This window comes from Rhinolophus sinicus, chromosome 3 (assembly GCF_057876585.1).
Source record: "Rhinolophus sinicus isolate RSI-liver-muscle chromosome 3, RSI-T2T, whole genome shotgun sequence".
NCBI lineage: Eukaryota > Metazoa > Chordata > Mammalia > Chiroptera > Rhinolophidae > Rhinolophus > Rhinolophus sinicus.
The window spans coordinates 24,145,762-24,172,265 of NC_142503.1; the positions used below are offsets into that span (position 1 = coordinate 24,145,762).

The 26,504-nt window shown below is 42.3% G+C and overlaps 1 long non-coding RNA gene across 2 annotated transcripts; it reads right to left on the reverse strand.

Annotated features, from left to right (window-relative positions):
• Positions 1-13,646: 13,646 nt before the first annotated feature.
• Positions 13,647-25,311, reverse strand: LOC148758464 (uncharacterized). Of its 2 annotated transcripts, XR_016020607.1 has the most exons (4): positions 25,098-25,311; positions 19,212-24,097; positions 16,290-16,368; positions 13,647-14,393 (listed from the first exon to the last, which is right to left on the reverse strand). It is a non-coding gene; the product is annotated as an uncharacterized LOC148758464 (long non-coding RNA). The 2 variants fall into 2 exon arrangements; XR_016020606.1 differs by having other exon boundaries at positions 16,290-24,097.
• Between the last annotated feature and the right edge of the window lie 1,193 nt (positions 25,312-26,504).

Here is a 26,504-nt window from a genome sequence, read left to right on the forward strand (position 1 = left end):
GTTATAGTTTCGAGGACCATTTACCTATCTGGACTATCTGGAAAACGTGCCTAATAGGGTAAAGCTCCTGTCTTCTCGCCCAGGCAGCCAAGACCTCCCTTGATCAATAAAGTGCAATAGGTGAAATTTGCTCCATCGCCCCTGCCCTATCCATGTACTGGAGCAAAATGAACAGCTAACGTCCAACATCAATGGGGAAAGGGACATCAATGTTACTTTTCTATATATGTGTGTCCTCTATTAGTCCATGGGGGATTTGAAGAGTTTTTCAACAAAAACACATGCAATAATATGATGATATAATATAAATTAAAGCTAAGAATCAGTAGCAGAGATCATATAAATAAAAATAGAAAGTCAGGACTGGGAAAAGCCCATGACAAAGCTTATAAGGGCCTATAATTAGCTAGGGAAAGAAGTTTCCAGGCAGCCAGAGAGCAACCTAGGAGCCAGGGCCCATGAGGCCAACCTCAGGCCAGTGAGGAAGGAACAGCAGGAGCCACTGGAATCACAAGGAGGACGGGGGTGGGGGGACAAGAGCACCCAAAAGGGCAAAGCTGAAAGACCTGTGAATCTGGACTGGGCTCAGCCAGTGAGCCAGAGATTCCCACTTTTGTTCCCATGATTGCAACCTAACTCCATCCCCACCCCCACTGAGTGTGGCCCTGGGGAAGCATAGATTACTAATTTCCAGTCAAGGACGCGGTGTGTAGCTAGTCCCAGATGCTGGTTAGGGACAAATGCCTTTGAAATCAGATGAGTAAGTGGTTAAATGAGCATCTGCAGGGACCTGTGGACCAAGCCAGAAATTTCCTCAAGATGCAAGATCTACTCTAGCACAACAACAAATAAGTGCTTAGGCTGTGGCATTCTATACCACGGATCACAGCTCTGATATTCTTGGCATGGACTGTGCTTAAAGCAGTGTTACCGATCATTTGGCAAGGTTAAAAAAAGAACCTCAGAAATACCTTCATAAGCAACAGCTTCCCAGTGAGCCTGCCTGGCTGAATTAGGGGCACAACATGCCCCTAGAGGAACTAGTTGAATGAGCCTCCAGCAGCAGTTACTCGATGTGAAGCAATCAATTTTGGAGGACATCTGCCAAAACAATAATTTTCATTTTGGAATGGTTAACACCGAATAGCTCTAAAAAGAGAAAGGCAATGAGTTAGCAGGATCTCCTGTATGTGGTAGGGCCCTCTTGGTTCCTAACAACCATATCAGCATGGTGGAAGGTTTGCATGTTTCTATTCTCTTGTTATCTGTAGCCAGGCGTCCAGGTGACTGCAAATTATACATCCTTGAAGTATCATTTTACAAATAGGTGAAAAGTGGCAAGACTAAACAATCTCAAATTGTTATCTGATTTCTTAGCAATCTGTTCTAGCTAACACTTCTTCTTACAGAAGTATAAATATACAGTGCACCAGGCTTCCTATCAGTCTGAATTAATAGCGTAATAATTTCTAAGTGCCTTGGCCCCTCTAAGTGCCTCTTCGGATTCAAAAAGTGTAGTGAAGGAATCTTCCCCAGAGCCCTTGTCCCTTATTTCCTTATGACAAACAGAATAATGGCCCCCAAAAGATGTCCACATCCTAACTCCCAGAACCTGTGACTATGTTAGGTTACATAGCAAGGAGGAATTAAGGTTGACGGTGGAATTAAGTTGCCAATCAACTGACCTTGAGATCAGAAGATTAACCTGCATTATCTTAGGGACCCAGTGTAATCATAGGGTCCTTAAAAGTGAAAGAGGGAAGCAGAAGGGTCAAAACCATGAAGATGGCGTCATGAGAAACTGGAAAAGGCAAGAAAGCAGATTCTCCCCTAGAGCCTCCAGAAAGAAACCCAGCCCTGACGACACCTTGATTTTAGCCCAGTGAGACCCACTTTGGATTTCTGACTGTGAGATAGTAAATTTACTACTTTACTAGTATGTTATTTCTCCCAAACTGCAACTCATACATAACGTGAGAATTCACCTCTCGCTCTTCCCAGACTGTAGTGGTTCTCCAACCATGGATACACACTGGAATCACCTAGGGGCTTTCAAAATACTGACTCCTGGGCCCCACAGCCAGAGATTCTGATTTACCTAATTCATCTGGGACAGCCCAGGACTCAGGAATTTTTAAGACTCCCCAAATGATTCTAATGTTAATATGAAGGTGAGCTTGACAACCACTGTCATAGAGGGCGTGCTGTGTGTCCTTATTAACTCCTCAATGTCTCAATCGTTTTTGGTCTCATACTCTTCAGATCATAACTGTTTCCCATCAGAATCAACGGCTAATGAAAGAGAAATAAAGGACATAAATTTTTGACAGATTTCTCTCCAGAATAATAGCATAACAAGTGGCAGTGGACAAGTCACACCTGAACCTTGCATGCTCCTCATGTAAAATATTGGTACAGGACAGTGGGCTCTTAAATCCCTATATCGATCAGAGTTTACTTGCAAAGAACAAAATCCATTGCAGCTAGTTTAAGCAGGAAAAAAATACTTATTACAGGCTTATAGTAAAGGCTTATTCAATCACTGGGAAAGCTAAAGAGAGAGCCTTCAATCAAGCTTTCAGGAACAAAAAGCCACAATGCAGAAATGGGTCACCAAAGGAGCTGCTGCCTCTTCTGTGATGAGGAAGCAGCTGGTTCTAGAGTCATACTACACAGCTATACTCAGGAAGCTACTGCAGTGAAGAAGCTGCCACACCAGGAAGTTGCACCACACCAGCTCAGAGACATACCTGCAGAACAGGGGGCCCATGCTCTGCCTCTTAGTACTCAAATCAACTGAGTTACTAGACACTGGTATCTATGTTAATACTGCTGCGGGGGGGGGGGGGGGGGAGGGGGAGGGGTTACTTCCATGACTGCTTTCTTTTAAAAAAGTAAGCACAGCCGAATATAGCCTCTATTCCACTTCTGCCTTCCAAATCTTTTCCAATTGTGTTTGATTCGATTAGCCTAAATGACATTCAAAATTAGCTGCAAGAGAGTCCAGGTAAAATATTTTACTTTCTCACTTCTGCAGATCAGAAAAGTTCACAGAAGAAAGTGTGAATGGATATTGAGCACCAATCTACCATAAATGTTATAGACTTTCCCTCTGGCTTTTCAACATCTATACTTCTCTCCATGTTTAAACTTCCAAACAACAACATCATAACCTCCCTTTGTACAAAAGAAAAAAGATTCACTCACCTTCCCCAAAGTTCCGTAAGTCTCTGTATCTATCTTTGGATGATATTCATTCCTTCTCTAGTGCAGTCACAACCCCACCTTGATATTCTATAATATATAAATTAACTTTAAAAATTAACCACTACCAGTAGACCACCTATAAAATCGTGAGGAAAAGGAAAAAGGAGGAAGGAAAAATGGTTAATATATATAAAATGTACATAACAGGGCAAGGAAGAAGTCATGGGTGGTTATGATAGTTCCAGTTTCGGTCACAAGACGATAGCTGGTATTTACAACTTTTTCCCTCCATAGCTCATCATAGAACACTTTTGACCACAGTCAGCACCATGGCTGGGCCAGGTTAGTTCACTAGTGGAATCACCCAGATCACATTCCTAGAGGATATGAACCCTTGGTGATCCTGATTATCCTAGATTTTTATACTCTTCCATTTCAAGTTAATGTTAAATACATAATTTAAATAAATATACATATTAAATATATATTTTGATATGTGAGGTCGGACAGTTAAGGTCGCGTAAGTTCGTGACCTTAATTGTCTGACCTCATAAGATAACTTTTACCACTGGGCACTGCACTACTCTAAAATACCCCTGGGTTCCAAAAATACTTCTCCCTGCTCTCATTGTATACCAGTGGTCCTGTTTCCCCTTGATAACAGAGATTAATCACCCAGCTGACATAGTAATGATCCCCCCTTTATGCCTGTTGGTCATTTGCACAAGGTGCCCAAAATGGTGAGTGGCAATCTCAAATTCCAATTTAAAGCGACAAATTGATATCATGTACCTCTGATGTTTTGATGGAGAACATCAATTATGTGGTATTCCTGCCAAAAATGCATAACCTGAGTCTCATCAAGAGGAAACAATCGGTCAGACTGGGGAAAGAAGCTTACAGATACCCACAAAACAGGTCAATGTGTCTAATTCATTTTCCAGCAACTTCTCCTCAAAACATGCCCTATTCTGAACAAAATGTGGGTCACACATATCCTCATATTGTGTGCTCATCCTAAGAGTTCAATTCACTTACCTGTTCCCCCATCTTTCTTGACAACAGTCCTCCAATCTTTTTCCTTCCCAGTCCCTGACCATCCACATAATCCAGTGCCCGTTAGCCATTACAAATGAATCTGTATTGACCTGGACCACTGAACAGCTTTATTTTCAGACAGCATCGACAAGATCTTCCCATTGAGAAGTATTCTTTCCCTATTGTCCTTCAAAGTCACCACTGAGTGGGGCTGTAACGCCACAGCAGTTGACTTTCAGGAGATGCAAGCATATCCAATGGAACACAACCATAAACTAGGCTTGATGCTTTTTTTTTCCTTTCTCAGGTAACTTGTTCACTGGGCCTGCCCCAAGTAAACAAGGTATTGACTGAGGGAGAGGACAATGCAGCAGTAGGTGACACCCTGGGAGAGTGAGCTCTCTGTTCATGCAATGTACTTGTAATTTCAAGACCTCTTAATGATAGTGTTGAAGAATGAAGCATGGGAGGACCCATTTTTATAGTTTGGTTAATCAGATAACACCAGCCCATGATGGACAGCTCAGGTAACATGACCACTTTGTTGTTCCATGACAAGCAAGCCAGGTCTACTTCTTAAAGGAAGAGTAATCAACTGACAAATAGGGCATGACTTTGTTCCAAAACCTTAGGGACCTGTACTGTAATACTCCTATAGAGGCTTGCTACAGGCACCATTCTTAGCTGATAAAGATGCTTCGGTCACCATTAGATCAGCTGGGTTTTTAGGGCCAAGTGGCAGCACTGCTTACCCTGCAGCCTGAACCATCTGAAAAGCCTTTTCATGCTCTGCACTCCACACAAACCTGGTCACCCTACAGGTTACTCAGTAAATGGGTCTGAGCAGCACCCAAATGGGGTATATGCCATTTCTAAAAGCCAAAAAATAACCTGTCAAACTTGTCTCTTTTTTAGTGGAAGGTGCAACAAGTAGTCTTCCACTTTGGATAGGTTATCCCAAAATGCTCCAGACCATTGGTCTTCCGTAAAGTTTGCTGAGGTGGCAGGCCCTTATATTTTTATAATATCCTCTGTCATGTATGCATCTTACCAAGAGCACTACTTCTTTTGCACCGGGCACAATCTAACGTTGTCATCAATACAGGGGACAAACAGTATGATGTTCTATAACATGGTGTGATGATTAACGTCCCTGAAAACTAAAATATGGCTGAGAATCTGAGAGTTGACATAGCCCAGAAATAGGGAAACTTGACTATTAATACTATCTCTGTGAGGTAAAAGATGACTGATTCTGGTATTCTGTACTAACTAAAAAAAAAAAAAAAAAAGTATTTGCCAAATGTATACATCCATACCATGTGCTAGACACTGAGAATTTTACGTGTGGAACAGCAATTACAATTGGAGTTGCCCTCTGATTAAGTTTATAGTAAAACACTGTCATTCTCCAAGACCCTTACCTTAGCTTTTTTAAAGAGGCCAAATAGATGAGTTAAGGTAGATCGGAGAAGAATCAGTATCAGTGCACTTTTTTAAGGCCTTCTATGATGACACTAATCTCTGTGATTTCCTCGGGGTTACAGTATTATTTTTAGTTTACTATTTTGATAGGTAGGGGTAGTTCCACCTTCCACCTGACGCTTCATAGTTAATAGCCTTTACTCCACAAAGCCAATGTGGCAATTCTGCAGTTGCTGAAAGGTCTATTTTAAAAGTAAGGGAAATAATTAAAAGAGCACTTCACAAAGATAAACTCAGATTTAAATTCCATTTATCACCTCTAGAGAACCATGGTGGTATTGTGAGTCTTAAGGAATTAATATTAATAAAAGCTCAAATCCAGTAAGTTCAGTAAGTCCTGAAAAGTCTTGGTGGTTCTCTTTTCCTACTGCAGAGTTAAGTTATTAAATAGCTACAGGTTTCTTTGAGAAAGGTTAGTAGGAAAATTTACAGTAAATTTTCTCGACAGGATCCAGGGTCCTGATATCCCCTTTATTCAATGGCTTTAGGTTTATAACTGATCTGGAAATTGAGTGAAGGCCTTTGACTTCCACCATTGTGACTCAAGTAGGGCCTATGCTTTCAAGATCTATCAGGTGGGATTCTGATAGACTGTCCGTCTAGTCATTCCTAGAAACCTCATGATAAATTAACTGCCAGCAAAGATTGGATTCCATTCAAACTCTGCTACTAGAAGCTGCTTCCACCTTGCTTCTGTTATTTAAATATTGCTACTTGTCCTCTGCCACTCCAGCATCTCAACAGATGCATCGCAATCAAAATGTTCATTTCAATACCAGTAGCTCTCACCTTCATCCCTGACTTACAGAGGACTCCACTGCAACAGTTTTCAAGGATGATTTCTCCCAATTTAGTTTTGCAATGCCTTGGTGAAAAGAGTATTCTCAGCCCATTAGTGGATTACTGTATCATATGTGAAAAACCAACTCCAATAGTCCTTTCTCCTAAGTTCCTTGGAGAGGAACTTGGTTCCTTGGAGAGGAACTTGGTTCCTTCCCCCTACATCATACCATGGATTTCTGACACCTCAATTTCCTTCCACGTGTGCCACCTTTGAGTTCGTTTTTAGCCAATCAGCCACGCCAGGAGTTAGAACCATTTTCAGCTGCACCAGCTAGAACAATAAATTCAGAATGTTTGGAAAATGCACCCACACCAATAAATTAAGCCTGAAGAAAAATTATGTTTCTTCCTCTCTGACCTGGAGTCTTGTAATCCATTTCCACACCTATTCCCTAGGTTTTTGCTGATATAAATGACCAAAATCTTCAATTCTTTTGGTATGTAAACCTTTGCCTCGTAAGATAGCCATTGTACTTGTCTTTTTGGTGGTATGCTGGTGTTTGACTATAGTTATAGATCTAGAACAATGAGTGGTGGAAAATAGGTGCAGAAGGAAAACTGGCATCTCCTTGGAAGGAAACCACCTCAGCAAGGTCATCACAGAGGTTCCAAGCGAGCTGGACCAGCCTTATCAGACAAGGGAGGAAGAGATGCTTCTATTGGCAATGGAGGTTCAGTGGAGTTTTGGGAATCTCAGTGTTCAGCTTCAATTGAACCCACCCAAATGGTCCCAGTTTTCAGGATCCCACTCTTTCCCAATCAATAACCCAACCTTTTGCCTAAGAGACCTAGTGATTCTGTGAGTTCAGATTATTTTCTAATCATCCTCCACCCACACGATAAGATGGCATTTACTGTTAGAATGTATCAGCCCTGCAGCTACATGAAATAAATGATTCTTCTAGAAATTCATAAGAGCTCTTTGGTCCTCTGATCATGCCTCATGCCAGTAACTTTAAAATCGTGAGCATGTCATGTTCTTTCTCTAAGTTCTCTAATGTAGGGAGAAACAGCCACCCAACTCCACAGTCATTGAATTCCTTATTCTCACCATAATGGTCAGTAGGCATTCAGTCCACCAAAGCCTTACCTTCACGGGGCACTTCATTCCCTGTGACCAGTATTTTAAGTAACTATTTTGCTATTCCATCTCATACCCTGTTAGTATTCCATATGCTAATGCTAACAGAATTACTGATCCTTTCAAACCAAATCAAGTCAGAAAAAAACAAGTTCAGATTTCTAATTTCTTCAGAATCTATCGCCTATAACCCTCCTGACACAAATCACATTCATGGACAGGGTTCAGTTGCGAGGAACATAATCCATTCTAGCAAGTTGAAGCATGAAAGGATTTATGATGGGGCATTAAAAAGCTCGCTGAATCACTGGGAGAGCCAGGAAAACAGACTCAGGTTGTTGGCTCCCAAAGCCACTCCCAAGATTAGGAAATTGTCACCTTCTAAACAAGATGACTGCTGAAGTCAGGAAGTCATCATAGTGTGGTGGCCCTCGTGGACAGGAAGCTGGCTCCACACCAAACCAGATGTGCTTTCATGCTCAACTGCAGAACGGGCTCCCTGTAACCTGCTTCTTGACACCCACAAAATTCTGCCAATGCTGCTGCAAAAAAATGCAAATTCTTCCACCACCAAACTTAAAACAAAAGCAGAAGCAGCAAAAGCGTGGCTTCTGCCTCATTTCTGCCTTCTGAAACTTGCACCAGTGCTATATACTGCTTGGATTTAAATCACATCCAGAGCCCAGGTGGCAAGGGAGTCTGGGAAATGCAGTGTTTGGCTCTCTAGCCGCCACTACCCTGGAGGAAGGCATGTTAGAAGGTAGCTGAAGTGGACATTGGGTTAGATCTACCAAATCCATCACAAACCCCCAATACTGAGTTCTAGTCTTAAGCTCTAACAAACAACCTATACAGATGTAACTCTGTTTGCAACCAGTGAATCTCCTGCTTACACTTCTTTTTATTCCCCACATACCTGTCCAATCCCTTGACGGTCACAGGTAAACTATCAATTCCAATTGAGTGAATGATTGGTTTAGAATATAACAGAAAAGGGCATTTATTCTTATTTTTCTGACTCATTGCTAGAAGTCAGTGGGAAATGGCCCCTCCACACAGCTGCAGCATGAAATATTTGCAGTTTGACTTGATCCCAGAGGGTCTTCTGAATCATCTCAGTAATAGTAAATTGCATCTGGTAGCAGTGTAGATTCAAGTACATTGTATGATATACTCATTTCTGGAAACTGATATAGGGAACCCAAACCCGCCTTTTCTCCATTCACTCCAGAAAACAGAGAGCTTACTGTCTTATGGAAAAGCACACTTTCATGGCCTCTTGCCTTGAAGTCAATAATGTGCCTTACAGAAGAGTCCCAGTGGGGATGAACAGTCTATCTTCTCCAAGATATCCCCTTTCTTATCTTGAATTCAGTTGTCTTGAAACTCCTAAAGTCTCTGGAGTAATCGTTTTGCACGAAACAGAGAACATCATTGTGAGTGTTTCTCAGAACAACAACCGACCAAGAGAACTACAGCCCCTCCTTCAAATTCTGCTCTCAGAACCAAGACCTATTGATGTGGGGTGTATAAATACCCAGCTCACACAGTGTGCCAAGTATTAGCCAAAACCCTCACCTTGCACAGACCACCAGCCTACTCAGAATTTGGACCAGCAAAGATCATCCTGCCCATCCCCCTGTCTTCAGCCAGAATTATGCAAAATCAATCCTGACCTAAAAGAAATTGATTATGAGTGGGCGATGATACTAAATAGCCACTTTCTTTTCAAGTTAAGTTTCCTCTGTTACTTCCTTAAGCCACTGATTAAAAGAGAAAAGTAGTTATGAAAGGTGAAAAGGTTCCATTTCAGAAGCGCCAAGGAGACCTCGGCAAGAGGACTCACCAAAAAAAATGATATTTCAATGAATACTGTGCTTTACTTAAAAAGTTAAGGATTTAGGAGGCAGTCCCACCCATCAACGTGGCACACACTGACATGAGCAGACCCGATCTGTCTCTACAAACAAAAACAGAAAGAAAGGACGTAGAGATAATTATTCTAGAAATTCAAGAGCGCCTCTTCCTCCTGAATGATTGGAATAATTGCCTCAATCTTTAGTGGAGACTGAATTACAGCTTTGGGCTTAGAGCTTCAGGGTGGAGTGTCTTTCCTTTTCACATTCGTACTGCAAACTTCATGCTCCTCAGCAATGCTCCCATAGCCACCCTCCACCTTCTTTCTAATTCAAATTTCACATTCAAATCTAAACTTCCCTGTCTAATCCTAAATTCTCAAGGCTTGTATATCAAGTAGTGCTATGCCCCTGAGGGTATTGGCTAGGATGGAGTTTTATGGCTCCAAAGGAAGGTGTCTAATATGACCTCATTTTGCAAAGGAACCATGGACAATTAGATGTCATTTCCCCCAAGGCAAACCAGCTGTGTCTTGTTGCTTTGTGACATCTGTCTGTCATTGTCTTCCAACTGCCTCCCCCAATATATACTAATGCATATTTCAGCACATTCTTGCCTTTCTGACCTAATTTATGCCTTGAATTATCCCTCTGATAACTGTCTATCCCAATACATAAACACACACACACACACACACACACACACACACACACACAGAATGATCCTCAGTTGTGACCCCAACATAATCATAAAGAGAAGTGTTTTTAGAGCTAAATCATGTAAGTTCCAATTGTGACTCTACCATATACAAACTGTTGGACAAGTTCTATGCCTCAATTTCTTAATCTGTAAACTAAAGATAATAGCATCTACAAAAAGCTGTTTTTGAGGGTTAAATGTATGAATGCTAATCATGTGCTTAGAAAAATGTCCTAGCACACGGTGGTACCCAATATGTATTAGCTTATATTATTATGGACATGGCATCTGGATGGTACATTGAAGAATTACATTTCCTTCCTGTCCTGGTAAACAATGAAGCACTGGGTACTGGCCACGCACGTAGCTCCCTTCAGAGGAACATAATCATGGGTAGTTTTTCTTCACTAAGACATTATAGCTGATGGTCATTGAAGCAAAGATGAATACCCAGGACCTAGGCCACCGTGTGTATATAAAATGAACATGAGCAAGACCTGATCAAGAGCTACCTTGACTTGAGATGCCACCTAAATGGAGCACTCCAATTGGGTGGTAACAGCCCAGCCTGATCAGAACTTCTCTCTTGAAAGATTGGAATATAAAAGCACACAGAAAAGAAAGCAATAGAGGCCTGCCTAGAAAGATAAAAAGACGACCAGGTCAGTAATAGGACTATTATATTTTAAATGGCAATGAGTCACTGAGTTATCTATGAAGCCAGCTGAACATTTAAGCCTGGGAAGCAGAGAAACCAGGCATGGCATAGGTACTGAGATAATTCCCCACATTTGTTTCCTTCTGGTGTAGCCTTCTCTTAAAACTTACATCCTAAGCAGTGATTTTCCATCTTCAGTGTTAATAAGAACCTGTGAAATTTGTTAAAAGGTACATTCCTGGGCGCCCTCCCTGGAGATCCTGATTCAGCAGAACTGGAGTGGGGCCGCAGACAGGGCCATTATTTGCAGCCACAGAGGTTGTTCACTGCACTCCTCTGGGCTCTCATCCGTATTGGCTTTGACCTGAATGCCTCTTGAGAGCTGTGCAGGGCACAACCTGCCCAGAGAAATGTGGCAGTGGGAATAATTCTCCAAGTTCATACTAAGAGACACTGAAAGTAACTTAGATCTGCTCTTTTTTTGTGTCATCTAAAAGAATCTAAAATACTAGTTCCCTGCTGATCCATGCAGGTCCTAGTCACTTTTCATACCTATGTGTTATCTACTGGGAAGGACTGAAGCAGAGAGGGAAAAGGGTACTCAGACAAAGGGCCAGTGCATTTGTGTTTCATTATATATAGAAAGCTTCAAAAGAGACTTGAAGTCTAGTCTAAATAAATGTCACTTCTAGTGCTACTGGCTGTGAAGCAACCAAAATGAAACCAAATACAAAGAGTACAGAATGGATTGCTGATGAAAACTGTACAACACCCCCAAGCACTGGCAACATGTTCCCAACTCCTGCCCCTCGTTAAAGAAGGTGCTGTCTAAGCCCCATTAATTGGTGAGGTCTTAATATAATTAGGAAGTAGGAAGACTCCACAGGCCCCTGAAAGGACAATTGTGCTTCTAGGAAAGGATTTATCATCTATTCAAGCGAGTTCAAATCAACAGGTTTTTGTCAAGCACCGTTAGATGTTGAATGGATAAAAAAGAATTAGAAGACTTCATCCAAAGGTACCCAAGGAGATAAGTGTCTCTTGTGGGAAAAGGGAACATATTTAAAACATGTAAAGAAACTGGATGACAAAGAAGAGGATATGTCATCAAGTGCTAAGTAACTGAGACTGTACATGCAGTTAGAGTTCAGGAAACCAAGGGACCAATGAGCCTACCCAATGCCACGTGGAGGAAACTAAAGAATATTTCAGTGGCTAGTTTTGTAAACAATGAAGATATCTGAGGTTTGAAGGGAGATGCAGACTTGCTCATTTTTCTGTCAGCTGACATTTCCTTTGATTGCAGTATTAAACGTGGTCGTGTCCACTTCACATTCTCTGGAACTAACATTTTACTCCAATTTTCCTGAATGCACCTCCTTCTGCCATATGCTTGCCAGGGCTTTTCAGACACCTGTCCTGGGTCATCTATGGGAACCACCCAGCACTTGTGAAAACCTGGCAGTGTGAGGGGCAATCCTTGGCCAGCCTGGGATCGAAGATGGTGGATGCCTGCCCCATTGTGTCCTTTGAGTGGACATATGTGAGATGCATTCTTCCCGGCTTTCAGATGGTCCCACAAGGATCAGGCCCCAGCTCCCCACTGATAACAGTTGTGATCACTGATAACAACCTTTGTATATATTGACTTCCCCTGTTTCCCTGTTTCTCCCACCCCAGTCTCCCACTCCAGTTCCCTGAGATCACTTCCCAAAATAAACTACTGCATACAAACCCTTGTTTCAGGCTCTACTTTCTGGAAGGAATCCTGGCTAAGACACCCTCAGAGAGAGATGATGATTTCTCTTTTTAGAATCAGAATATTTTATGCTCAATTTGCAGAGAACTCTGACACAGGGTTCTCTCCCAAAAAGTTCAAACCAAATGTACTACCTGCTTGATTTGAGGCTTTGCCAAAACCGAGATTATAGAAGGACCGATATAAGGATAAGAAGAAGAAGGGAGCGTTCTATACTTCCCAAACCCATGTTATGTGCCAGCACTGTGCTACTATGTATTTGTATACTATCAATCGTTACATAAACCTGATGGCGTACGTAGAATCACTCCCTTTTGGGAGATGAGGAGACTGTGGCTTGGACAGAGCAAGAAGTGACAGAATCAGGATTTGAATTCAAGTCTAGGGGTCCCAAAGTCCTTATCTTGCCCATTTACCTGATGGCTTCTCCCACACACTGTTTAATGCTTGGGGTTTAATAGTGTACCTCTTTCTCAAGTGTGTCAGTGGTCTTTATTAATTTTTTTTCAGGTTTGGAACTAGAAATCAGTGATCTGCAGCAATTAGTTGGCCTTTTAATCTCTCCAGGTTGAGGGATGGAGTTGGCCTCTTGAATAAGAGTGAAAGCCCAGAACTCTAGAAAGCTGCTTGTATCTGTGTGCTATATCCAGGGATTGAAAGCCAGCCTCAGTTTGACTCTGAGAAATGCAAGGCAGCTGTCTGGCTGGTAGTGAACACAGAACATGAGTCAGACCTACTATGGCTCTGGGCTCGATGATGAGCACACAGTAGGTACACAAGAAACATTTGCCAAATTACCTACAGGCTCTGAGAGCCAAGGCTCCATTTTCCTCCTCGTGCCTGCTGAAGGTAAGCATAACACATTTCTGTGCTATCTACATTGCGCCCCACTTGGACCACAATAATAAGGATCTGAATACATTTATTAAAGCCACACAATAGCATTTTGAGACTGAGAACTCCCCTTGTGCTCACATAGCTTCTAGAGCATTCCAACCCTTCGAACTGTCACTCTTTATATTGCTCCTACAGGATTAACCAGATCCTTGCGACTTTACATCATCCTCTGTGCTTTTCCTGATTTTGTGTTTATTTACTAATTGGCTGTCTCCGGTTGTTTCTTATTGATTTACAAGTCAATTCAGAAAAAGTGATTCACGGGCAGGGTATTGAAAGCTTAGATCTATAGTCTCACCCTGCCTCTTTGGTCACTGTGACCATGACATACTCTGGGAATAGCCACTCTCATCCAGCATCTCCCAACCTTGGTGAAGAAGGAATCAGTAGAATGCCATATTTATTTATTTGTACTTATGAGACAGAACAAAATTATTTATACACAAAGAAAAGTAAGGACTTTAATAACTATAATCAATTTTCTTGAGCACTAGAGTACCATGGACTTAGGACTTTACGCATTGTTTGTCCAACTGTGGTCCTTCAACGAGTTGCATCAGAATTCTCTGGAATGATGGTGAAGAATATAGATTCCTGGGCTCCATCTCAGACTTAATGTATCAGAATTTGTTTGTTTTGTTTTGTTTTTTCACTTTTGTGACTGTTACCCAAGAGAGTCTCATCACACAGAAGTTTGAGATCCTGTGTCTGTGGAGACCTGCATGGTCCTACATGGCCAAGCAGATTTTATTGGTGCACTGATATGCGTTGTCCAGTTCAGAGCTCTCAGTCTAGTTTGGGCACTGTGTCACCTAATCCTCCTTCATTCTATAAATTTGAGTTGATGTGTTGGTGGGGGTGAAAAGAAACTGAGAAGAGAAGAAAAATCAAGGAATTACAATCCAAGAAGTTCACTGATAAGGATGTGAACTTGACCCAAGAGTAAACTTTGACAGTTAAGTCACTGCAAACACACATGTCTCTCAGCTCTTTCCCATATCTGGGCATGGGATATGGGAAAGTAATCTTCCAGCAGGTATCCTGTTTCGGTTCCAAAACCATAGTTATCCAACAAATACTCTAGAAGCAGGGAAGAGTTTACCTAATTGCCTAATTTCCACTGGGAATGTGAGAGAAATTTGGCTTTGTAACAAACTGCGTGTTATCTCAGTAACACGATCCTCTTACATTTGTAAAGTAATTTATCGTTTCAAACAGCCTTTCACAGCAATATCTCATTTAAACTTTGCATCATTGGAGATACCAAAATTACAATTTATAGACTAATAAGGTTAACAGCAAACCAGAATTTCATTATCTTCCCCCCAAAATTTATTTTAAACACACTGAATTCTTGAAAACCAGCTCAGAAGACATTCTTCAGCTAGGATATGAGAAACATGCAAACTGTGACTCACGCAGACTGCATTTTCCATGACAGTGCTAATCTCCTGATATGTAGTCAGTGGCAAAAAAATAAAACAAAACATGAAAAAATTCATGATTTGCCAGAATGAAAATTAGCTCCTCTGATTCACTGGATTTGAGTGTATAAATTTTGTTAATAAAAGTACCTGTCATGGATCAGGTTCTAGGAGACATATCATGTCTTAAATGACTTCCTGAATTTATTCAAATCTGCCTGTTGAAGAAAGGTTCACTCTCAGTCATAATGCTTTGGACCACAAATAAAGTCTCTGACATGTTTTTACACAAGGAAAACACTATTTGAAATCAGTGATGAAATAAAAAATCCTATTCACATAAATCCAAATCTTATTTTCTTACCCTGGGATACCTCCCGCTGAAATTGCAATAAAAAAAGAACTTTATCAAAATAATGAAGTACTAACATAGGTTATTAAAGAATAACGATGCTTCCACCTACATTTCTAAAACATTAACATTTACATAGCCCTGGGTTTTCATTTGTTTATTGGCAATGAGAGCTTTTTAAAATCCAGGCTCCAGATATTATCATTTTATCAGACACCATAATACTTTGGAGTATGGAGGGAAATGTTTTTATTTTTACAGTTCCTTTTAGCTCTTTGTACCAAATATTTCAAGGATATTTATCACCACTGAGTATCTTATTAAAATAGGAAGACAGATGCAGGTTAGAACCTTAAAGAACTAGAAAGGGAAATATAAATCTGGTTAAACAAACAAACAAAAATGTTTATTATGGCTGATAAAGGCAGACTCCAGATCCTTAAATCTCACCCCCATTGAGCACTTTGCCCTGGATTATGAGGAAGACATGGCTTGAGGACAAATGCATCATCTTCAGTTCAGCCTGGAGTTTCTGACCCAAACTCCTAGCTCTGCCCTGGGGAGCTGAGCTTTGAAGACCCTCCTCCCCCATCTCAGGGCTACATACAAGTCAGAGGCCCTTTCTGCCACGTCTACTTCTGGCCATGGTCATTCTCTCAGGGGTGAACGTTTCAGGCCACGCTCCTCCCTCTGTGTCCCAAATTAGTTCAAACAAGTCCTTCCCATCTCTCCCATCTATAGCTTTCCATAGTCATTGTTTCCACTCTAATTCAGACTTCAATATTTGCATACCAGGATTTATTACAATAGACTCTTACTGGATTCCTTCATTCACTCGTCCGTCACTCTATCTCTCTGCTTACAAATGCCTCTTCTGAGCATCAGTGACTTCATGTCACACTTACTTACCAACCTTCTGAAGCTCTCTATCACCTACAGGTTGTGGTATAGAGAAATGAGAGCACAGATTCTGGAGCCTACCTACCTACCTGGGCTCCAATCCTGATTCTGCCACTTATTTCTGTTGCTTTGCTCAAGTCACTTAGCTCTGTGTGCCTCCATGTCCTCCTGAAATAGGGATAATACATATTTCATAGGATTAATCTGAGGATTAAATGAGTTGATATAGAATAAGCCTCGTATTTAATAAGCATCCAGTAAGTGGTAGCTATTTTTACTACTGTTACAGAATGTGGTCCAAGCTTCTTGGCCCAGCATCCATGGGCCTATACAATCTGTATCCTGAAACTGGACTCTTAAGTTGGTAGATGATATTCTGGAACTCCCTAGTAGCTTCCAAAACAAACTAGAAACCCACTTAAGGTGATAGGCACAGTGGCCAACGAGTCATTCCCTGCTCTAACAGAGTAAGTATTTAATTTGAGCCAAAAGCCTAGAAGAAGTACAGAAAGCTGGGGGTGGTGGGGAGAAGTGGTTTTTCTCCCCTCGGCTGCTCCCAGGGACACATGTTATGCTTGAAGAAGCCAGAAGGGAAGATTTGAGCTGGTTATAATCTAATGAGACTGCCAAATCAGTTTTACTTTCCAATATAGCATAATGACTGGTGAGTCCTGTGGGCCCTGAGCCAGGATTATCTTAACTGAAACATTATCTGGGTCAGATGGGTCAGCGTCTGTGGGGAATACTCTAGGAAATGTCATCGGCCAGGCCAGAATGGAAGCAGCCCTTGCCACTGAATGCATGGTGGTACCCATGGTCTTCGGAAAGCAATTTCTAAGTTCATGAGATGTAGCAGGGAGCACAGAATGGGAAAAATGAACGGGAAAGGAGAAGGAACAAGGGCAAGGACACAGCATATTAGGGGAACAAAAAGAACAGCACAGGTGGACTGGGAGTTAAGTGGTAGGGGAAAGATGAATTTAACAGAAAACAAAAAACAAAGAGTAAAGGAACTGCGAGCTGGGGGACAAAGTCGTGTCTGGAAAGAGAAGTAGAACTGCCAAGGGGCTTGATGGCCTGATGGATTCTGAAGACTTAAAATACATAAGACAAAAAAAAAAAAACCCACAAAAACACAAGACAATGAAGACGCCCCTTTGTATTCTAAGCAGGGTCATTTGTAATATTTGTTAGTAAGCATAGTGAAGTGCCACATGGAAGAAGGACCTGGCATGTTAGAACAACCAGCCAATCGGATTCTTGAAACCTCAGAGGCCTTTCCTTCAGACATAGCGGGCGGCATGGGCTCCAGTTACTTGGGAGTCCCCCCAAAGCTCTAGTTCCTTCTACTGCTTGGAAACAAGGCTGGTTCACTATGCTTCACCTCCACATTGCTGTTGCAGAGAGGAAGTGCGATCAGTGTAGGGGTTTGCCCCTGGTTGCAGCAGAGGGCTGGGGCCCCCAGCAACTCCTACCTTTACACATCAGGCCTTGGCAACATCACATACCCTGGGGACAATGATTTAGCCATCCCCATTCTGGGTCTCCAGAAAGTGGTCACCATCCCTCCACAGTACGTTTTGGAGAGATGGTGAAAGAGCTATTTCTGAGCTATCTTTCCTCAGATATGAATAATTTCATGAAAAATATACATGAAAGCAGTTTGTCTCTATCACCTACAGAATCAGGAATAGAGATCAGATTCACAGATCAGATTATTCGTTAGATAGCCCCCACCCCAAGGAATAAAAATAATGAAAATATGGGGAAACAATGTGTGACATTTATTTAGGTAATATTTTTCAGAAGCCAAGAAGCCCTTTTGTATTACAAATTCCAAACAGGAGATGGATGCATGTGTTGAAAATAAGGAGGGGGTGGGGCTAGTAAATGATAAAACGAATCTTTAGACTAGAGAGCACCCCTCAGTTTTCTTTTGCTTTTCCGTTTCCTAATGTTCGCCAATTGCCATGTACGGTGTAGCTTTTGTTTTCTTTCCGTTTTTGTTTTGTTTTGCTTTTTCATTTACCCTGTGGCAATGACGGGGACTGGTGAGGATGACGTCCATGTCCCCCCAGCAATAGGTTAAGTCCTTAAGGTTCTTGAGTTCTGTCCACTTCACTACAACTCGAGGGCCACCACTCTAATCAAACCACCAGCACTTCTCATCGGTTTTCCTGCCCTGGCTTCCACTCTTCACTACTCTCTGGCCGGCCTACTCTCCACACAGCAGCTGGGAGCGGAGGAAGTGCCATGCTCCCTCCCACAAACTAAAAGTACCCTGTGCTTTTCCTTCAGAGCACTGTCCACAGTTTGTAAATGGGGGATTATTTGATTCATGGCTCTCTCCCGTTTGATGGTAAGCCCAGGCGGGCAAACATGGTGCTCACCATAGCGTCCTTAGTGCCTGGTACAAAGCGGGTCACATCATGGGCTGGGGATGTGCTGGCGGTCTAGATCAAATCACGTGGGGAGGGGCAGGGAGTAGGAATGAAGGAGAAGCTGTCAAAGACCAGGGTGGGCATGTGACCTTAGCAGGCCAATCAGAATTCTTTCCTGAGTTGTTGAAAACTAAAGCTGAGAGAAGCCTTCTGTATTTGGTTGGGTTCTCCCAGAAGCAGACCCTGAGTCGATGATTCAGATGCAAACACTTTTTTAGGGCCAAGGTCCCAGAAGAAGCCTGTTAGGGAGAGGGGGAAGCAGGATTGGGAAGAAGCCAAGCAATGGTGCAGACATCAGATCTGGAAGAGCAGTGGGAGGTTACCCTAGAGCCCTCTTCTGGGCTGTTGAGGAGGTGGGGTTAGTACCTAGAGGAAGCTTGGCCCAGGTGACCCTGAGCTCTCTTCTCCCATCTTCTTGTCTCTATCTGAGGCCATGGGCTCTACATAAAAAGCTGCCACAGCCACCAGCTGGGGCTTTGGTTCTGGCCCACTTCTCACTCGCTTTCCCAGGCTTTCTGCTTTGGCTTCCCTCAGCTGAGCCCATAGATTTTGCATTTTGTTATTTTCCACCTGCACCGGTAACCTGTATCCAGATGTTGGGACCGTGCAAATTCTCTGCTTGGCTCCACTCAGTGCATCTCAGCCACAAGTTGCCTTCGTGGTATCTACACACCTTCCTGGAAGAGAGATCTGAAGCTCAGAAACATTGCCCAATTCCAAGCTTCTGTGCTTGTTTGGGCTTTTAAAAAGTATCTTATTGAAGGACAAACCTAGAATCCATTAAAATCTCTTGATATTTTTAAATTAACTAGAATTTGGGGGGTCCCCAATATTGTCATCTAAGACAGCTAACGACGATGAAGAGACAAACTGCCTTTTAAAAATTCATGGCTCCATTTCTTTCATCCATCTCCATCATCGATCGTATGAGCTACCACTTTAATGGCAACTATGTGGCAGGCTTCATGCTTTCACACGCATGAAATTCTTAGGCTTAGAGAAGGTAATTGTCCTAAAGTCACACAGCCGGTATGTGGAAAGGTTTATATTCCAACCTGGGTCTATCTGACTGCCAACCCACGCTCTTAACTGCTTCACTCAACTTTTGCCAGCAATCATATCTCCTGGGCTGAATGCCAAGACCTAAATCCATAGGGATTTTAGAGTGTAAGGAGAAGGAAGACCGTAGGTCTTTGGAAAGCATTTCTATGTATCTGGGCAGCATTTCATGGCCAAAGGTTGCCAAGTCCTTTACCACTTGTACGTCAGTTCATTCATTCAACAAGTAGAAAATACTCCTTGTGTTAGATACTGTTCTAGGCACTGGTGTCCATGAACAAAACAGACCAAAAAATAAATACATAAATAAACAAACGAACAAACAAAGAAGAAAAAAAAGCACCACTCTATCTGTTCATAGAATTTACATTCCAAGATGCAGGAGGAAGCTGAAAGGGACGCAGGCAATAAACATAAAAAATTAAGTAAATTTTGCAGTGACCTCAATGGGGAAAAAAGAGCAAACTAAGGGTAATTGAGACTGTAATTTAAAATAGAGTGGTTGGGTTAGGCTTCCCTGAGAAGGTGACTTGAGCAGACCTGGAAGAGTTGAGGGAAGGAGGCGTGTAGCTATCCTGAGGAAGAGTGGTCCAGGCAAAGAGAAGACTCTGTGCAAAGGCCTGGAAGCACGTCCAAGGCAAAATGACAAGGCCAGTGTGGCTGGAAGTGAGGGTGATTGGAGACGATGACCGAGAAGAAACAGTCACCAGAAAGGCCGGAAGTTATTCATGTAGTGGTCTCTTGAAATACCAAGAATGTGGTGGTTTTTCCAACACCTACTAAGCCTTCCAGGTCTTTACATACCCACTATTTTCCAAATGAAAAGAATAATGGACTCCTGATGGTAGCAATGTGCCAGCTTCAGTTGCTCATTAAGTCAATCCCGTCATACCCACCCTCACCCAACACCCACACTCAACTCAGGTTTTCAAGAAGCCGGGGTGATTGGAAACCAGAAGAGGCAAAATTCCCCACCTCTCAGGCCGTCTGCAGCTGCCACTTCTGCGTGGCTTCTCTCCCTACACAACCTGAGCCCCCCATCCCTTCCCTGCATACTCAGGGCCCACCCCAATCCCAGGTTTTACTGATGCTGACCTTTCACAAGACTTTTGGAAAACTTCTGGTTTGTTCTTGAGACTTTCCCACTCCATGGCCCATTCTGGGGTAACTTTATTCCTTATACCTAATTTTTTGGCTATTGACCTAATACCCCACCCCCTCTAGGACCCAGATCATGCTTTGGTATTTTCAGCCCCCAGTTTGGCAAGTGCTCTACGTGTTCCTGATGTCCCCTGCCAGCCTGCTTGGAAATCACAGTGATCTGTCCACCAGTGGGACGCAGCCAGCCTTTCTCTGGGGACTGGGGCTTCTACCTGAGTTCTGGGGAACTGTCCAGATGCGACTTCCAGTTTGCTGAACAGACTTTCTTCCACTGTGCCTCCTAATTTATTACTGCACTTCACTGGGTCATATCACCTTTCTTTTCCACTGTGAATTCCCACTTCTGATGATATCCCAGAAAGGCCTATGACAAAATTGGGGGGAGAAGTGTGAAGTATGGCACTGAGAGAGGCAACTTGCCAACACTGACCATGGTCCAGCTTTCACACGCTTTGGTGCCAGGTCCACCTGGGGCAATATGAGGGGCCATTAGCTGAAGTAAATCTGAGACATGTAGGTGAAATAGGTTGTCCCATGAGTACTTGATAAAGTGGACCTGAAATGCTACATGTTATCTATATTCTTAGCAAAATCCTGTTTCAAATATTTTTGCTGCAGTTAATATACAGAAAGCATTATTTTTTTTAATTCCAAGACTCACACATGCTTATTTTTTTAATATAAATAATCCTGAATTTATAAGTAGAAAACGGATGCTCCCTCCACCCTATCCTACTCCTTCCTCATTCCCACCCCCACAGCCCGTCACCCACTGCTGTCATTTCAAATATTTTTCCTATGAATATAGAAAGTCATATAACTTTTCAAGCACATACACTGCTTTGCAGCTTGTCTTTGGTTTTAAATTAAACAGTATATTGTAAAACCATTTCCAGCCATATATTGTGGGAATGTATCCATGTCATTTTTTAAACAGCTGCTTGAGTCTATAGTGTAAGTATATTATGGAATCGAGTAGCCATAATTTGTTTAATTAGTATCCTAGACAGTTTTATGCATGAGTAGTTATATAGAATAAATTCCTGGAAGTGAATTTGCAAAACAGCCACTGCCAACTTGACTCCCAAAGAATCTATTTATCCTCCTGCCATCAGTGTATCAGTGAGTGAGAAGATTAGGATTGTAAATATTTTTACAAAGTACTTTTTCCAAGGAAGGGAGGCAGAATTGCCGTTGGGAGCTAGCATCGTTAATCAAGAAAGCATCCAATTATATCATATCTCAGGGACAGGGTCAGCCACGCAGGAGAAAAGGAGTAGCAAAATCAGGGCCAAGAAAGATACAGGGTGAGGTGCAAGTTTGCACTGGGTCTAGTTTCTTGAGGCAAATACTGGCTTTGAGAATTCTAACTTGTGCATAGAGGTGGTTACTGTGTTTAAAGGAGCTGTGGCAGGCTGGACAGCTGTGGCTTTGTGCAAATCTCACCGTTGTGAGTACAGGTCACGGTATTCTTTATCTTAACTTATTGCTAGAGGCAGAGCAGAGCTTTCTGTTTCCTATGGTTCTGTAGAGGTGACATTGCCATGTGTCAGCCAAGGCTATTTACACAAACACATCAGTCCCACTGCCACTCTTCCCTGAGGGGATATAATACACAGCCAAGCTCACAGTTGCAGTTTGGGATTTGAGCTGCATATAAACACGACCCAGCACCTGGAATCCTCCACAGGAAGAAAGAAAAGCCATAAGATGAGAGGTCAGAAACTTGAGGTTCAATCCCAGATCTGCCATTTAATAGCTGGGTGGCAAGTTACTTAAGTTCTCTGAGTCCCTTTCTTATAGAAAACGAGAGCTATATCAGACCTCAAAGGATTGTCTTGGAGATTAAACAGGATGTAAAACACCCGATACAATGGCTGGCCTGTAGCACCTGCTCACATCTCTTTTAGAGGGGGACAGCCTGCACCATTGAATTAGATGCCACATTGGAGAACCTCAAAGAAAATATGGAAATTTCACTATCACTCTCCTCAGAAACACACAATTGACTTTCATCTCTGCCCTGAGATTCCTGAGAATCTGAGGAAAAGTGGCTTTAGAACAGTGACCAAGGGCTTTAGAATAGTGACTACTCCAAACAAACCCACGCGAAATCCAGTGGGGGGGTCTTTTTTTACGTGTACTTTATGGAGTATTAAAAAAAAGTTTATTCCAACACAACATTCTCTAAATAACTCTGTGGAAAAGGCAAGTAAAAATCTTTAGCCAATATTTACTTTCCTTGAGATTAATTCACGTAACATGAAGTCATTGATTTCAAAATATTTTCCACCCAAAATGATTAAAGGCCAACGCAGCCAATGTTTGTGTTAAAATTTACCTCTTTCTTACAGTTTTGGACCTTTATAAAATATTTTTATTAAAAAAAAAATAGCAGTGCCAGGATGGACTGCTTAATATTTTAGCAAGAGATATCGGAAAGATCTTGGGGAAATTCAAGATTTTTTTCCTCTTGAGCGCTTACACTCAGTAAGAAGTAAACGATTTCCAACTTTACCACCAGAGGGCACTAGTACCAAATTGAGTCACAAAGTCACATATACTGTGTTTCCCGGAAAATAAGACCTAACCAGAAAAAAAGCCCTAGCATGATTTTTCAGGGTGCTCTGTAATATAAAATAAGCCCTACCGTATTTCCACAAAAATAAGACCGGGTCTTATGTTAATTTTTGCTCCAAAAGACGCATTGGGCTTATTTTATATTACAAGCATCCTGAAAAATCATGCTATGGCTTATTTTCCAGTTAGGTCTTATTTTCAGGGAAACACGGTAGTATATTTTGGGCTTTGCTATCACCAAAATGTTCCCCTTTAAACAAAATGCACTCTTTTATTTAAGCAAAACTTTGAATACAAATACCTCACACTAGCACTGACTAAAAGCAAAATGTCTAACTGCACAAACACTGATATAAACACAAATCATTCTGGAACAGTGTACTTAAGTATCGTTTTCTTGTTAAATGTAGAAGTGCATACAACTAAAAATAGGGTGGGACCAAGAACATGTTCAAAATAACTAGGCACTTATCTTCTGGGCTCGCTTCTCTGCATTCCTCTCATTCTCGTCATTTATACTGTTCGTACCACTCCTCTGGGTTTAGCGTCCAATGAGCTCCAGTGCAGTATTTAGACAAGATCCGGGTTTGAACACCAGCTTTTCCACACAATAGCTTTGTGACTTTAAGAATGTCTCCAGACTTCAGTTTTCCCACCTGTAAAATGGGAGCAGTAATATTTACTTTACAGAGCAGTGGTAAGGTATAGGAGATTGCGCTTATAATAAGCTCCCCCAGCACATTCTGGGTGCCTAGTTCAGTGCTGACATTTACCAGGATTGCATGTGAGATTCAAGCACATCAAGATCCTAAGGAAAAATACTGTTATTATTCCTATGTTGCAGACATGAAAACTGAGGTTAAATGATAGGCCGAAGGTCACAGAGATAGTAGATAGCAGGAAGACTGACAAAGCTTGCGTTATTTTTACTTTCCTTGGGAGGAGGGGTGGGGGGGCATTGTATGTTATGCTCCTTTACACCTCCAAGGCTCATAGACATCGTTGGTCCTCAATAAATGCCTGGTGGACATGACAAATATGCATATGTAGCAGCTTCTGGGGGAAAAAACAGACATAAAAATACAGTTTGCTCTGAAAAATCAAAAGAACTTTACCAAAGCAATGTATTATCATTATTATTACTGACACGATCATTGTGATTCAATACAGCACAGCTTCGGCAGATTGCAGGGTAATGATGTACAGAGACTGCAATTCAGTCGAAAAGTTGCTAAATTTCCAGTGGAGAGAAAGAAAGGGAGGCCCAGCTGGCTTCCAGGTAACTCAGAGTTTCTGAGCAGGGAGAGGAGCGGGGCCTGTGCAGCGGGAGGGACGAAGAGGAGCACAGGACACTCACTCACAGGTAAGCTGTTCCAGGAGCAGCAGGTAGCCACACCTGGTGGAGCCACACCTCCCCAGCAAGACCCCAAGAAAAGTCTAAACTTGAAGTGGCTTCAGCCCAGGAGCCACTGAGCTCCAAAAACATGGTCCTTGTTTGCTTCCTGGCCTGTGTGTGTCCATCCCTGCCCTGCCCCCATCGCACTTCCTTGCAATCAGAGACTCTGTCCATAGCCCATATTTATATTCCCATTGCCAAGCCTAATAGCTGGCTCAGTAACACTCTACAGCCTGAAAAATTAAAGGTCCCATGCTCACCGCCACCACCACAGGAAGAGACTTTTGCCAGCGTCTGTCTGGACACATCAGCATCAAGTGCTTTCAGCCGCAGCAACCTCAGAGCTCTGGGACCAGTGTTTTCTTGTTACACAGGCAGTGAGAAGCACAGGCCTGCTGCCGCTACAGCAGGCCGGACAGAAGCTAATTACAGCAACCTGAACCTGCCATGACTAACGTGCTTATTTCATTTCACATGTTTGTTTGTTGACCTACAGAAATCAAATACAGCGGCCTCACGGTCCAGGCCACCACTGGGGCCCTGAGAGTACTGTGTGTACAAAGCAATTACGTAGGTCCTGTCTGGGCAGGAGTTAGGTTGCACGGTGATACCTGGAACAGAATCCACTCTGGAAAGATGTCAATTCTGTGGGGAACGTGGTTCAACTTGGGCAGCAAATTAAAGGCATGAAGCTGGCCACAGAAGGCCCTCGGCCAGAGAGGCTCTCCAGCATGAAGGCCAATTTGTGGAAATAATAAAATAGCTCCCTTTATCAAGAATCTACTATGCATTCAGGTCATTTATGTACATTATTACATCTATTCCTCCCTTCTTTATGAGCCAGATATAACCATTCCAAGTTTACAGATAAAAAAATTGAGCCTCTGAGAGGTTAAATAACTTACCCATGGTCATATTGTAATAGTAATAACAGTAACAAATATTTATTGACAACCTACTATAATTTAGAGATGAGCAATTAATTAATACCATTTAGTCCTCATACTAATCCTATGAGGTAAAGATTATTATTAACCCCATTTTACAGATGAGGAAACTGAGGCTTAGGGAGATTAAGTAACTTGCCCAAGATCACAGACAGCAATTATGTGACACAGCCAGGGTTCGCATGATGACATTAACAGCTAATATTTATGGCAGTTGTTATTCCATGCCTTTTATAATTTTGACCCTCACAACAACCTTGTGAGGTAGGGATCAGCATTCCCATTTTACAGATGAGGAGACAGAAGCTCAGAGAGATGAAGTAATCTGTTCAGGGATTAAGGGTTTCAATACACGCAGTTTTACCTCAGTACTCAAGCCTGAAATCACTGGGCTATGCTGGCTCTCTGAGCTAGAGTGCCTCAGACCGTAAGATGTAACACTAAGATTCAAACCCAGTCTGTCTCACTTCAAAGCCTATACTGCTTTCTGGCTCACGATTATAAACTTCTCCAAATGAGGTTTTTGTCTAAGAAGCAGCAATTACCCTTTAAGTCCAAGTATCTCAACACAGGTTACTCTGATCCCAGGGCAGTCAAAAAGAATTGAAAGTGCATTGAGTTAGGAGAGTGAACAAAGGAAGGACCGAGGCTAAAAGTTAAAGCCCATCACCCATCAGCAGCCACGCATCCCTGCCCTGGCCAGAGGCAGGCATGGTCAAC